This window comes from Pecten maximus, chromosome 18, assembly GCF_902652985.1.
Source record: "Pecten maximus chromosome 18, xPecMax1.1, whole genome shotgun sequence".
Lineage (NCBI taxonomy): Eukaryota > Metazoa > Mollusca > Bivalvia > Pectinida > Pectinidae > Pecten > Pecten maximus.
In genome coordinates, this window is record NC_047032.1 from 5,856,497 (window position 1) to 5,868,221 (window position 11,725).

The window sequence follows — 11,725 nt, forward strand, 5'->3', positions numbered from 1 at the left end:
TCATTATTACTGACGCCTCCATTGTTTTCTGTCACCAAAACATATCTCATTGTTACTGACGCCTCCATTGTTTTCCGGTCACAAAACATATATCATTATAACTGACGCCTCCATTGTTTTCCTTAACAAAAACATATCTCATTATTACTGACGCCTCCATTGTTTTCCGTCACCAAAACATATCTCATTATTACTGACGCCTCCATTGTTTTCCGTCACCAAAACATACATCATTATTACTGACGCCTCCATTGTTTTCCTTAACAAAAACATATCTTATTATTACTGACGCCTCCATTGTTTTCCGTCACCAAAACATATCTCATTATTACTGACGCCTCCATTGTTTTCCGTCACCAAAACATATCTCATTATTACTGACGCCTCCATTGTTTTCCAAAGAGAACAGTCTCCGTTACATGTGGTGTACAATTGTGCGGGATGTATTGTTGTACTAGTTGACTCTGTCAGGCAATTTCAGAAGAGAAAAGAAGATATTGACTTGTTTTTTAAAAGTCACTCGGTTAAAAGCTAATTGAAGATATAATGATTTTTAAGTTTCAACAAGAAAATATGTGCATATTTAAGTTTTTTAGTATCTCTTTTTCTTCAACGATTCTCTTCACATACATTTGTAGACATGTTCGAATTGACTGAGGGACTTGTTCCATAGTAGGATTAACATTCAGCTGCCAATGTTCAAGCGGGTTTACGGGACCTGCATGCGAAACAAATAGTAAGACACAATATTTTATCCTTTAATTTGAATGTCCACATTCATTTAATTGGCCAAAAACGATAGAATAGCCTCTTGTTATTGGCTAACGAAACATTGCCAATAAAAGTAACGTAGGTTCAATTACGCGCGTGACATCAATGGTGATGAAAAAACCCTAAAAGGTTAACGAGAGATGTGAATCCCTTGTGGGTCTTTTGCACATGATTTTGGTTGGCGTTTGTCGCGTCTCAATTCAATTGCACAAGATGTCCCTGTCAGGCAATTTCAGGGGAGAAAAAAAAAAAAAAAAAAAAAAATGAATAGGGACTTGTTTTTTTAAAGTCACTCGGTTATATTCAGCTTCAACAAGAAAATATAATCTCTTCTTCGTCAACGGTTCTCTTAACATTCTCATATCCGAGAAGTCCCGATTGACTTATAGTTTGCTAATACTATCTTAATACACACATATATATACTGCGATATACATTGCAGTGTGCTGAATATATGTAATGTGTGTACAATTCGCATCTATGTATGTATAGACATTACGACCCAGGTATTCAAATCATGTAATAGACGACCTGTCACTTTGATCATGTCAGGGTATCAGGCCGACCATCAATGAAACGTTCTTTATTAACACGGATGTGGTGTATTGGTTTAGTTTAAACTCCGTTTTATTTATCTATTTCCATTTAACAATATATACACATGTAGTGGTTTAACCTGCGGGTATTTCTGACTAGGCGATTAGGTGCCGTATATCGTGAGCATATATTCATTTAAAACCGGAAGGCATGATGTAATAACATATAGTTGATCTCCAGAGTAAATGCATTTTCTAACTGACGTTAATTTATCTATCATTTATGCAAATATTTTCCCCTGAAGAAATCATTACAAGTATGGTGATATATTGGCCATCGTACTAGTTCTTCTCTCGAGGTAAAAAAAAACATTGTAAAAAATCTCTCTTAAGGCTCGAAATCGAGAGCTTAACAGAATGTTTTACTCTTAGAGCTAAACTGTTAATTTAACAACAGGGGCAATGTTCCAACAACCTTTTTAAACTCGGGGAAAGATATAATAATTTACAAACAAACTTAACCATCAATGCGACTACTTTGCCCGCTCGTGAACCTTTCCATTTCTTAATAGGAGTATTGTTGCTTCCCCTGCAACAGTATTTGTATTTTGTTGGTTTTCATTAATATTGCATAGTTGATAATATTCGCGGGGATCTATTTTTGCTATATTCGCGGTCAGGTAATTTAGCGCGAAAATAAATACCCAGCGAATAATTATATTATATTCGCTGAAATGTATAAGATTATTTACTGCAGAATGTTTAAATGTCATGATTGCAAGAAACCCGTAAAATATTAGCCACTGTGAGATCTTTAGATCTCTAGATTTTTAGACCTCATTGGAGACATGACCTGGTTTGATATGAATTGCTTATATGTTTATATAACATTCGAAAACAGTCTGTGGCACGATGCTCGCGGGGATAAGCAGACGTCACATGACAGCAAAACTGAAATCCTGTATATAACAAAAAAGGAAATCTCATTTGCAAATTTGGCCTCTAGGCCATCTTCAGGAAAAAAAGAAAAAGGAAAAGAAAAAAAACCCAAACAAACAAACAAAAACAAAATCAAAAACAAAAAAACAACAACAACAAACAAACAAAAACAAAACAAAAACCGAAAAAACTCAACAAAAAAACCCCAGTCACAGCTACAACTTAGTGATGTCCATCTTGAGAGAATAGTTCTATTCTATCAATATAGACATCACTTTCACTTAGCTGTGACGGTTTTTAGTGCCTGAGGATGGCCAAAAGGCCGAACATTTGCAAATGGGATGTACTTTTTTTTTGTGATATTTATATATTGATGCTTACCTTTGGAAGATATGTTTTTGGAATGAAATCTTGTAAGAACTAATCGGCAGAATAAGTCGAGCAATTTTGTTTACATTTTAGTAAATTTATTTTTTTAGATTTAATATTTTTCCAGAGCTACACATTATTCTTTTCGATAGTAAAACTTTATGATAATGACAAGAGACCAGCAAAGCCAGTATTCATCACTTGAATATTGAGGAAACAGTTTAAATTTCAGATCACTGACTGTTGTAAACAAATGACGGTATTTATCACTTAAATATTGAGAAAACAGTTTAAAGATAAGATCACTGACTGTTGTAAACTAATGTCGATAGGAAAATACGATGATCACTAAACCTTAAAAAAAAGGATAAAAATTTAACGTCATTTATTGATAAATCATGTTACATAATAAATGCGTAATATGAAATGCCTCTGTATTTTAATGGAGATTTCTCAAATTTTTTTTATAAATAAATAGATAAATAAAATGGCATGAAATGGATTATCTTCATTTTATCTTTTTTTCATTTCAGAACGAAAGAAAACCTTGATGATGACGATAATATTCCGCCGTGTTATACTGATCGGAATCCTGATTAATTTTATGATAGTTTTCCATCACTATAAACTACATCAACATTTCATCAAATCTCCGAGCAAAGATGTTGCCTCAGTCACGCTAAAGGCCGATATACATAAAGTATACACTAGCAGTAAAGACCACAACACGGAGACTTGCCATTTTCCAAACCTAGAGCCATACGGACCTAACGTTAAACAATTCATTACAGTACGAAAACATCATAACTGTCACCATTGGAATCTTATAACGTACCAGGAGGAACTCAAAATAATTGTTGATAAAACGGTGATCAAGAACTATTATCAAACTTTTTCAAAATGTTCGTATCAACCATACATCAAAACGGTCGGGAATGAGAATAAAAATACGTTTTTAAGAGACAAATTCCTTTATTTTACCGAATTCATCATTGCTACTGATGAATTTTGTTTAGTTGTATGCTTCAAAAAAAAACGATGCAATTCTAACTCAGCAGCATTTTGCTTTTGTAATCAGGAACGAAACTTTACTTAAACTGAGACAAAAATCTAGATCTGTCAAAACAGACAGAAATCTGGCGATGAAAAGACCCATGGATGTTGTCATGATTGGTCTGGAATCGACATCTCGACTGAACTTCATTCGTCATATGAATTTACAAAGAGTTTCCTAGAGCAGGAATTGTCCACAGTGGAACTTTTAGGGTACAATAAGGCAGGATTGAATACGTTACCAAACATGGTCCCTGATGTTGTTAGGTCTCACACTAGAGGAAATAAACGACACCAGAGGATTCTTTGACCAATATCAATTTATCTGGAAAGACTTCATGAAGGCCGGCTACGTGACCTTCTTTGGCGAGGATGTGTCATGGTTCGGAATATTTGCGTATCTTCACGAAGGATTTCAATGGCCACCTACGGATTATTATATGCGGCAGTTTATATCGGGACTGGAAAAGACAAACAAAAAAGATGGAAATAAACTGTGTTCCGGAAATTCTCTAATATTACAATCCGTATTTGATAAATTATCAGATTTTATCAAAACATATCATGACGTCCCTAAGTTTACGTTTTCGTTTATTGTAAACCCGAGTCATGACGACCATAACGGACTAGGCATAGTAGATCTCCCTCTGGTACGGACGCTGAAGGATCTCAACTCACGTGGTCTTCTTGACAACACCGTACTAATTGTATTTGGTGACCATGGCAATAGATATGGTCCAGTCAGGAATACATATCAGGGTCGATTAGAGGAAAATTTACCTGCGTTTTATGTTTCTGTTCCGCGTTCGTTTCGTAAAGAACAAAGTGATTTGTACGGAAACCTGAAATTGAATAGAAACAAATTAACCAGTAATGTCGATATTTATGCTACACTCCAAGATATAATAGAACTTATCATATAGAAGGTATCATGTCTCCGCAGATCACAGGAAAATATGGAACCAGTCTTCTTAGGACCATTAGCACCAATAGGACATGTGACGATTTGAAAATACCAAATCAATTCTGTGTATGCCAGGCTTTTTTCCATGCGTATTCAACTGAATCAAAAATTGTTCGTGACATATCACAATGGATTGTCAAAGAAATCAATATCATTCTTACCAACGTGTCTCATGTTTGCTCAGATTTGACCTTGAATGAAATCAGCCATGCCTGGAGATCTGATAACAGTAGTAATCTCACAGAAAACTCGACTTCTGACGGAAATTACGTCATACAATTTAGTGTTTTTTCCCAGTTATGCCGAATTTGAGGTTACTGCTCGGTGTTATCGAGATAAATTTACTCTTATTGGCGACATTTTACGTACAAATAAATTTAGAGGAGAGTCTTATTGTGTTGCCAGTCACAAGAATGTCGTAGTTTTGGAGAGATATTGTTATTGTCGTAAACAATCATTTATTTCTGCGAAGAAACGCGACATTAACGCAACAAACAAAACAGTCCAGATTGCTCACTGAAATTGCGTTTGTTTCGATAAAATTCACCGATGATCCCGAATGATAATACTGCAGTAAATCTAAGTTATGACACCAATGTAACCGATAGGTCTAAATAAAGATCCACGTAACAGACTATGGAATGGTTGTTATGTCTTTTGTTGACAGATCCACTGATTCTGATATTCTACACTCATAACAAAAAACTCGAACAGCAGCTTTTGAACTAAAATTGGCCACCAAAATGGTGACATTACAATTTATTTTATCTATACACTTTGGTCATTCTCATTACTCAAAAACACAATCAAAACACAAATCGTTATAAAAATGAACAATCAAATCCAACATACTGTAATTGCTACAAACAACAGAATCAACTACTACATAAATACAATATCGGAATGTTTCCGCACTGCCGTTTAAATCATATTCCAACTTATTGAAGGGGTTATCATTTCTGCCCGTGCGTCCGTTTCTGCACAAGGTAGCTCATGATCCACTGCAGATTTATTTCATATTCACACCACAACTACAACTGAAGATATTTTAATTGGCCGTGGTCAAGGTTAAAGGTCAAAGTTTATGGTTGGCACCTTCAAAATGTGAACAAGATATATGTCGAACCGCTGAACATATTCATACCAAAGCATTACAACATGACATTCTACATTGGATGAGAAGTCGGTGGTCAAGATTAAATTCCCAACAAGGGGATTGAGATGTCCCTTTCTACAAAAAAAAAACTATGTTTCTCACATACTTACTAATAAACAAATTCTAGTCGGAACAAATATTCGTCTAACGTAAATAAAAAAAAACCTCGGTTTGAAATGCTTGATTCCCAATTAACAACACATGGATGACGTCACGAAAACAATACAATGGCGTCACAGCAAGAACGGGATCTCCCTGTGAAGTATATGAAAAATATATCCACTCATAATATGTAGTAAGCATATATGTCACGTCTGTGGTTCTTTCTTCTGTTAATAGTTATCTACTGAATCTATCCGACGTGCCCTGGGTTCGTCTGGTCCTGGCTACTTACCGACTTACCGAGGGTATGAGAGTATCGTTTTTTAACACTTTATGAACTTATACTTTAACAATAATTTAAAAGGGGAATTGGAAAATATGGTGACTGAATATGGATTGTTTACATTGGGTTGTAGTGAAACACTTCGATTAATTTATCATATCCATTATCCTTTTATCAAGAACATTATGAAATAATCACCTGTTCTTCACGTCCCATGTTCAACGATGGATATTCAGTCTATAGAAGTAAGTGGTGTGAATCAAGTCTTCACTTGAGAGGAATAAATCGCTCTCATCAAAATCTACGCGGGCCACAGTCTTTATAGTGTCGGACTCCCGCCTTTTGCTCTGATTGGTCAATTACAAGAACTCAGTGACGTAACCAAACTTGGTTACATAAAGTCAACACTATCAAACATAATCTATCCCAGTTTCTGGCGATCGTTGTCAATCCAAAGTAAAAAGTGGTTTTAATGACATATACTGTACAGGGCATTCGAATGTCGTGTCACAATTCATAAGAACATGTATCCCTTGATTAGCTGATGTTATGTTGATTTTCTGTTGATCATAGTGACATCATAATCACTGATAACGTCATTAATACTAAGACATATTCTACAATCGACAATCTGGTCATCGGGAAATTCCTGAGAATTCGTTCTCCGCTTTCGCAGTCAGTGTCTGTCTAAAAGACGTAGAGGGGTATTCAGATCATACACCAATCCACATTTTATATATAGGTAACTGACCACATGACTTAATAAGCCATGTCAGCTCATAAGTAACATTATACATCGCTAAGATTAACTGTACATATGTAGATCACAGTACAAGAAGAAATCCTGACATTATATATGGTACTAGCAATCCTATACAAGCTCCAACTAATTAGGCCTGATCTTGTACTTATTATTTCTGTGTAAGATAGCGTAGATCAACACCCAATACACTGACCACTTCGTCTGTCTCAAAGGCTAACATCATCAATGAACACCCTAAAGTACTCTAACTTTGGTCCTCAGCACCTTGTGGCAGCGATATTGAAGCCTGTTAAGAGAGAGGGTCCTCCCCTGATGTGTTGACCGGATATATGGTCGTGCAATCCACGTTTAAAGCACTGTACAATCTTTTTAATCTTTTTATTCTACTTGTCCTACATATAACCAGCATATCTGTACCGCATGCTCTTTTTAATTGACCAAGTATATGGCATATACGTAGTGAGGTCTAAACGTCTTCCGGCAAATCAACAAGATCCGGTCCTCTCCTAAATAAACACCCCAGTAAACATAGACTTCACCACTGATGACGACTTATACCGACGGAATACGCCGGATGTGAAGCCCACCATATCATTGGATGCGATTAAAAGAAGGTATCATGAAAGGGACCCACATCGCTGGCAGTTCAAACACAGATACTTACTGATAGAACCATAATGCCAGCAAAAACAGAACGAAGATATATTCTATAGTATTAACGGAATGTTTAATAATGAAAACATATTCTACCATAGTATTGAAACTTTGTTTTTGGGTCAACTGTATGTAACTCTCGATTCGAACTGGACAACCATATTTATTGCCATGGAGTTGGTTGCTTGTCAACCAATTAAAGATGAATATTTACTGACAATTATATTTAATCGATTGAACAGTTCCTTTGGAGTCGTTATGTCAACAACCTTACAAACAAAGACTTAACACGAATTCCCAGTCAAATACGTACAAATAAATTTAGAGGAGAGTCTTATTGTGTTGCCAGTCACAAGAATGTCGTAGTTTTGGAGAGATATTGTTATTGTCGTAAACAATCATTTATTTCTGCGAAGAAACGCGACATTAACGCAACAAACAAAACAGTCCAGATTGCTTACTGAAATATAGCTTGTTTCTATGGATGATATAATTCACTGACGATCCCGAATGATAATACATGTACTGCAGTAAATCTGAGTTATGACACAATGTAACCGATAGGTCTAAATAAAGATCCACGTAACAGACTATGGAATGGTTGTTATGTTATGTTGTTGGCAGATCCACTGATTCTGGTATTCTACACTCATAACAAGAAAACTCGGATAGCAGCTTTTGAATTAAACATGGCCACCAAAATGGTGACATTAAAATTTATTTGATGTATACACTTGGGTCATTCTCATTACTCAAAAATACAATCAAAAACAAACAATCAAAAACACAATCAAAGCACAAATCGTTATATAAAATGAACAATTAAATCCAACAGACTGTAATTGCTAGAACAGAATCAACTATTACATTTAAAATGTCGCGGAACATATTCATTTCATATTCATACCAAAGCATTACAACATGATATTCTACACCGGTTGAGATGTCGGTGGTCAAGGTTAAATTCCTAACAAGGAGATTGAGATGTCTCTTTCTAATGGAGGCGTTAAATCAGCTGCCTGACAAACAAAGACTTAACACGATTCCCAGTCAAAGGGCCACTCGGACGACTTACAGGATCGAGGAGAATCGTGTCGGGGTAGAATCTAACCTTTTAAGTTATGACCACGTATTTACTTTGATTGTAATTGGTATATGTAAACTGTTATAAGCTAACTTCGATAATGTACATAAACAACGAACACTCTTAGGTGGGATGAAAGGATTTTTAGTGTTTTCTTATGATGAATATCTAATTCTTAAAATATGAATGTACATTATTGTGTAGGAAAGTCTTATTCACGTTCTCCATTGTATGTTATTTCTGATTCAGAACTGTCCCTTCATAATGTCATCGGTTACGCATGACAAACAAAGATATTTACAGTATCGGTTAGAAACAGGCGGCTTACGTAAAATGTTTACAGGATTTAGGGCAGAAGCCGGCGGCTTGCGTAAGATATTTACAGAATCAGACAGAAGTGGGCGGCTTACGTGCCGTCATGTTCTATAATGGTCAACTTCATGGACAAATGATACATTAAATTAGGTCGCTTCATTGAGTCCAGTCCAGTAGAAATTGAAATATTTTGTATTGAAAGGTTCTAATGTCTTTTGTTCAATCCTTAGTACTGAATGACATGAGTGTTGTCCTGTATTCGTTAGGGAATGGTCCTTTCAAGATGTCGTACCAATTATTATTGCGTACAAAAGGTTGAAGCTTTAAGGTAATTACCTCTTATCTATAAACACACTGTGACCAAGACAAGAACCATGTCTTACTAAGAATTGGGTGAATTGCTTAACTCGACATCGAGGCGCGATTCACCTTGACATTTTGCTCATATTTAATGGTTAAACAAGTCTAATGCTTATCTTCATTGTATGAGAATCTCACCAATGACATCCCTATAACATTTACAAAGCGAAGGAAAACAATTTTGTTTACGCTACGGATTGGTCATAAAAATTGTGCCAATATTGACTGGAGTAAATGAAATATTTTACATGATAGAATTTTTGGCATTTGTTTTGTCATTAAGCATTTGATATATAGAGGATCTTACGGGTGTACGATTCTATTTATCACGTAACTGCTATTTATGAGATTATAAGTAAAGCACTTTCAATTTCCGTTTCGATATAAGAGAGGCGATATCCGGCCCGGAAGTGACGTTTCCGTCTACCCAGACATTCATGCGACGTGACATATTTATTATGACGTCACAACCGTGTTAATACACATGTTTTTTATGATATTGATGACATTGCCTTATGACATGGTAGAATGGGCCAGTTATGTGATAAACATATACTTTCTAACGGAGCTGCAAAGGCATAGTTGATCATACATGTTCCAGTCGCCTAACTGTGATACAGAATTCTAACATCAATTGTGTCTTCCATTTTTTGTATTCATGAACCCAACTAATATACAAAACATATCAAATTCCGGAACTCCGGGAATTCGTATAAAACTAAAATTAGATACGGAATACGGTGAAAAACTATGGTGATCATCTCCGTTTGATAACTCCCTTTATCCAAGTAATTATATATGAAGTGTACATGTACACCACAGCAGCCTTTAACCGTATATACCCCCTGGATGTACAAACGTGAAGACTTTAAAGTTCCGGGTACACTTCAAGTGATTATGATCCATCAGAATATCCTGCATCCGTTTCAAGCTGTCACTATTAATGGTAAAGGTCTACAGCCGAAAGACGGAGAATGACTCAAGTGAGGCCACGCATGAATATCAACTTACCTGACTTTGCTTGTCATGTTTTGATTTGACATGGTTTAGAATATACTCATGTTTCAATGTTCTTTTAAGATCCAGTATTGAAAATTATGAAATTTAAATTAATTATGGGTTCATTGCCTCTCCTCCTCCAGATTTTGGCATATTTCGACCTATTTTTATTTTTGTTTTTTTTCGGCCGCCTCTTTTTGGGAGAAAAAAAATGCATAGATATAACATGTTGTTCAATTTCCATAAAATTGCTTTAATCAATAAAATAGACTGAAATGAATTGTGTAAAGATGAAATGGTATCATTTAATTTTCATTTACGTATAACTACATAGAACACCGTTATTTTTTTCCCCAAATATAAAAATAAAATGTGGATTTCGAGTAAATTTGCACGGAAGGCATAACAAATGTTTGTAACAAAGCTAAAGATCAATCATGTCAAATTTTTATCACAATCGGGTCATTATTTTCTGGGCGTGTCATAACCCCTTAAAGTATCTTATATTGTTATAAGCGTTGTGCCAACAGTAGTCTAGGGGAGACAAACTATATACATGTGTATATAGATATGGGTAAAGTGTTGCTGTGTATTACGTATTAAACGTCTCTGCCCTGTTTCAGGACAGCCGGGATAATCCTATATCATCTATTAAAAATTCAAACAATGGACATTTAACTAATATTAACCGTTCTTGTTTAAACCGGATGGAACCGGATCTGTTTATAGCGAGGGAGGAGAACCCACGTATTCGTCAGGTGACCCCACAAGATTAAGACAACTTGACTTGCCTTAAACCAACAGTGACCAAAAATATTATGGCGTCAAAATTGGTTTGGGAAAAACCCCTTATCTAAAACCCCCCTGTCCGCAAACCATCTTCTAAAATTGGGCAAATTGTTTCCGCCAAAACTTTTAAACTTTTAAATTTTCTAACAAAAATTCCCTTAAAATCTATTTTTTTGAAAACCAAAAATACTTCTATACTATTTAAAAAGCCCAAACAAATCTTTTTTTACGAAAAGCGGTCTAAAAACTGTCAAAAATTTTACTGGGGGTTAAAAAATTTTAAAAAAAAATAGAATTTTTGGCATTTTTGCATTTAACATTTTATGGGAATGTTTTTTTCCCCAAACTAAATTCCCAATTTTTTCCCTAAATACATTTATGAATTGCAAAAAAATTTTAAAATTTCCCCGTTTTTTGTCAAAAACTAATCGCTGATGAGCCCGTTTTTCCCCCACCCAAAAATTCCCCCGACGCCCATTTTTTCGTCAAAACATTTTAATACCCCATGTTTTTTGGTTTTAAAAATTTCTATACTTGAAAGCCAGTTTTAAAAAAAAACCTTTTTAAAGGAGCCAAAAAAATTCTAAT